The following is a 4,782-nucleotide window of genomic DNA, read 5'->3' on the forward strand; positions in this document are numbered from 1 at the left end:
GAGTAGTCTTCATTTGGAGAGTAACTAGTTCATATGAAAGACTACTCGCCCATATGAACGAGTGAAGTTATTGTGGGAAAATATAAAAAAAGACACTTCATGGGAGACAGTTTCCTGTTTAGTTTAAAAAAATTGGATTTTGGATCAGACGGGGGACTGTCCCCCGTCCAAAAATAAATAAATCTTCTTAGACGGGGGACAATTCCCCGTCAAACAAAAAAACCTAAAAAAAAAGTTTTTAATGGGGAACTGTCCCCGTTTTGTACTAAAAGCTTTCTTTTTCCTGACGGGGGATAGTCCCACGTCTAGTGTGAAACTCCCAACCACTCGTTCATATGAACGAGTTTCTGAAAGGATTTGCGGGAAAAGTGGGTCGAAGCCTACCCATTGGAGACCCTAATTTACTCAAATTGGTAGTACACTCTTTCAAATGAAAGAGTGACACTACCCATAGGATTTGCTCTGAGGATGATCAAAACAATTTCGTTCTTCCGAGGTTTTTATTAATCTATGTTGAAAGAAATTGAGACCTGAACCGAAGAGGAGAAGAAAAAAATAATAATAATTAGGATTTAGTGTGGAAAAAACTTGTCAAACCTACGTTGGACTGCCAATACTTGAACGACTCAATTCTAAAATCGAAAATGATTAATCTACCGAGACTAATCCACCGAAACCAACACCGTGTGAGAGGGGTGGTGCGGCCCACTCCTGCCCACCCCTATTCCAATCTACGGAACGACTGATCTGTGTCCATTGGATTCCCCTCGATGTAAATTGCGGTACATTATTTTTGTGGGTATAGAATCGTTGTTCTAAAATTTGGCTGCGTTCATTATAAAAGGCTGTTGAGTCGACAGTTGTTAAAATTTACGCATGCTGCACACCACATGTTTGAGAAGCATTACTTAGAGCAAGTCTTATGGTGGAATCAATCATATTCCAAGTGTGGAAAAATTGTGGAATGTCAAGTCTAGTGGCTTCCAAATTGGTGTTTTCCATGAAAAATCCAAGCAGTGTTCCATGATTTCGTGGGTGGTCCCGTTGAATCCATATGAGCGTTATTCATAATAACGCTCAACGCTATTCAAAATAGCACTTTTTTTTATCTGTAAATTTAAAATGAGCAATTGAAAATCTAATGGCCGAAGAAAAAACGTTAATCTTAATAACGTAAAACGCTATTCTAAATAGCGCTTTTTCAGCGCTATTTTGATTAACATTTTTGTTCCACCACTATACTTGCACTTTCATCCATAATTTCAAATATTAAGGTGGCGTGGAAGATGGATGATGTGGATTATGGAACTCTTTCACCATAAGACTTACTCATAGCGGTCCACCACAAATTTTATTCTTCTATTTTCTACACAGGGGTCGGGGGAAAACACCACTACCTTTGCAATCTCATAGCCCCTCTTCCTTATTCTTTCTTTACCCCTACCACCATGCACAATTGCTAGTTCTTTTTTTTTTTTTTTTTTTTTTGCTACATTGTTATTTACTTTCAATTGGACAGGGGGTTAGTCCTCGAGTGATTTCGGGGGAGTTGAGTGTATTTTAAATCTCAGGGATTTTGAGAGAGTTTGAGAGAGTGTAGGGAGTTTGAGACAGTTTTTTGTTTTTGAGTTCAGGGAGTTTGGGGGAGTGTAGGGAGTTTGAGAGAGTTTATTAGAGGGAGTTTGGGGGAGTTTGAGAGAGTTCACTCCTAACTCATTCTCTTTTAAGAAACAATAAACCCTTATTTGTAAATAACATTGATCTTTAATCAAAAGAAAAAAATAAATGAAAATGATCATATCTCTGTATCAATAGTATGTTATTTCGTGCAACGAGATAATTTTTTTTCCCTTCAATTTAACGGTCTCCATACAATTCTAACTCCCTTTGTTCACGAACATTTTCCCACATATCATCCGCTATACTCTTTCTCCATGCATTAGATTCTTGACGTTGTTGTTCTTGAGTTTGTTGTGTCAAAATTTCATCGTCATTTACAAGCGTTGATGGATGGCTATCTTCCTCTTCCTCGACCGGAAACTCATCTGAACGGCATTCTTTTCGTAAGAAGTTGTGTAGGCCTGCACAAGCTGTTATTATCTCCGCTTGCACCTGATACGGAAATGGAGGTTGAGACTTAAAGATCAATGCATGCAAAGTAGCAAGCCAATTAATGCATGATGACATAACAAATTATGAAGATAGCTGTAAAGGAATTCTGTTTCACCGAAACACAGTTTCAGATTGTCCAATCTTTGCAGTACTAATACTTACCTGATCCTCTTGAAATTTTTACGGTACAATTACAACTCAATATTCCACAACACACTAAAAAATCATAGCATTCCAACGGTTCATTAAAAAGATACATTACTCAGAACCCGACTACTTTCAATACGTGCATACAGAATTCAGTTCCGGATTTCTCACAGGTTTACCTAAAGTGATCAGAACTTCATGAAATTTCTACAGTAGGAAACCTTCATATATACAAACATCATACTAAAATTTCAGCTTTGTCCGATAAGCGTAGAATGAGATAAATAGGAATCAGTCCCCTATTCGGGATTTAAACTCAGCAGACCATAGTCATATATTGTGCAATATTTGCAGTAGCAAACGTGACCTGATCCGCGTGAAAATTTTACTGTACTTCTATAACAAGGTAAACTACGACATACTCAAATTTCATCATATTCCAACGGTTGAATTTAAAGATATCATTATAAAAAAAAAGCACCGTATGAATTGGCTAAAACACGCCAATACGGAATGAAGTACACTTACAACTCAATATTCCACAACACACTCAAAAATCATAGCATTCCAACGGTTCATTAAAAAGATACATTACTCAGAACCCGACTACTTTCAATACGTGCATACAGAATTCAGTTCCGGATTTCTCACAGGTTTACCTAAAGTGATCAGAACTTCATGAAGTTTCTACTGTAGGAAACCTTCATATATACAAACATCATACTAAAATTTCAGCTTTGTCCGATAAGCGGAGAATGAGATAAATAGGAATCAGTCCCCTATTCGGGATTTAAACTCAGCAGACCATAGTCATATATTGTGCAAGCTTTGCAGTAGCAAACGTGACCTGATCCGCGTGAAAATTTTACTGTACTTCTATAACAAGGTAAACTACGACATACTCAAATTTCATCATATTCCAACGGTTGAATTTAAAGATATCATTATAACAAAAGCACCGTATGAATTGGCTAAAACACGCCAATACGGAATGAAGTACGCCACTGTATTGAACTTTGGCATATAGAATAGAAGAGAAGTATGTATCTAAATAATATGAATTAACAAGTGATAGTGATTCTCAATGACACCCATGCAAAGTAGCAAGCCAATTAATGCATGATGACATAACAAATTATGAAGACAGCTGTAAAGGAATTCTGTTTCACCGAAACACAGTTTCAGATTGTCCAATCTTTGCAGTACTAATACTTACCTGATCCTCTTTAAATTTTTTATGGTACACTTACAACTCAATATTCCATAACACACTCAAAAATCATAGCATTCCAACGGTTCATTAAAAAGATACATTACTCAGAACCCGACTACTTTCAATACGTGCAAACAGAATTCAGTTCTGGATTTCTCACACTTTGGTGTACCTAAAGTTATCAGAACTTCATGAAATTTCTACAGTAGGTAACCTTCATATATACAAACATCATACTAAAATTTCATCTTTATCCAATAAGCGGAGAATGAGATAAATAGGAATCAGTCCCCTATTCGGGATTTAAACTCAGCAGACCATAGTCATATATTGTGCAAGCTTTGCAGTAGCAAACGCGACCTGATCCGCGTGAAAATTTTACTGTACTTCTATAACAAGGTAAACTATGACATACTCAAATTTCAATACTAGAACTTAACAAAGCAAGGATAGTAATAACACCAAACAGTCTAATGTAAACATGATAAAAAAAATGTGATACTAGATTACACAGTACTAACACGCAGAGCTACTTAGCCAAATTATTAATCAAAGAAAATCCCTTAGCAACTCCTTGCAACAAAAGCACCGTATGAATTGGCTAAAACACGCCAATACGGAATGAAGTACGCCACTTATTTAACTTTGGGATATATAATAGAAGAGAAGTATGTGTCTAAATAAGAGGACTTAACAAGTGATAATGATTCTCAATGACACCCATGCAAAGTAGCAAGCCAATTAATGCATGATGACATAACAAATTATGAAGATAGTTGTAAAGGAATTCTGTTTCACCGAAACACAGTTTCAGATTGTCCAATCTTTGCAGTACTAATACTTACCTGATCCTCTTTAAAAATTTTATGGTACACTTACAACTCAATATTCCACAACACACTCAAAAATCATAGCATTCCAACGGTTCATTAAAAAGATACATTACTCAGAACCCGACTACTTTCAATACGTGCATACAGAATTCAGTTCCGGATTTCTCACACTTTGGTGTACCTAAAGTGATCAGAACTTCATGAAATTTCTACAGTAGGTAACCTTCATATATACAAACATCATACTAAAATTTCATCTTTATCCAATAAGCGGAGAATGAGATAAATAGGAATCAGTCCCCTATTCGGGATTTAAACTCAGCAGACCATAGTCATATATTGTGCAAGCTTTGCAGTAGCAAACGTGACCTGATCCGCGTGAAAATTTTACTGTACTTCTATAACAAGGTAAACTACGACATACTCAAATTTCAATACTAGAACTTAACAAAGCAAGGATAGTAATAACACCAAACA

The 4,782-nt window shown here is 36.2% G+C and overlaps 1 non-coding gene across 1 annotated transcript; it reads left to right on the forward strand.

Moving 5' to 3' along the window:
- The first annotated feature begins 458 nt into the window (after window positions 1–458).
- LOC113339136 lies at window positions 459–545 on the forward strand. The gene has a single exon (XR_003354966.1). It is a non-coding gene; the product is annotated as a small nucleolar RNA Z159/U59 (small nucleolar RNA).
- The last annotated feature ends 4,237 nt before the right edge of the window (window positions 546–4,782 follow it).

The sequence above is a fragment of the Papaver somniferum genome, unplaced genomic scaffold (genome assembly GCF_003573695.1).
Source record: "Papaver somniferum cultivar HN1 unplaced genomic scaffold, ASM357369v1 unplaced-scaffold_19, whole genome shotgun sequence".
Classification (NCBI taxonomy): Eukaryota; Viridiplantae; Streptophyta; class Magnoliopsida; order Ranunculales; family Papaveraceae; genus Papaver; species Papaver somniferum.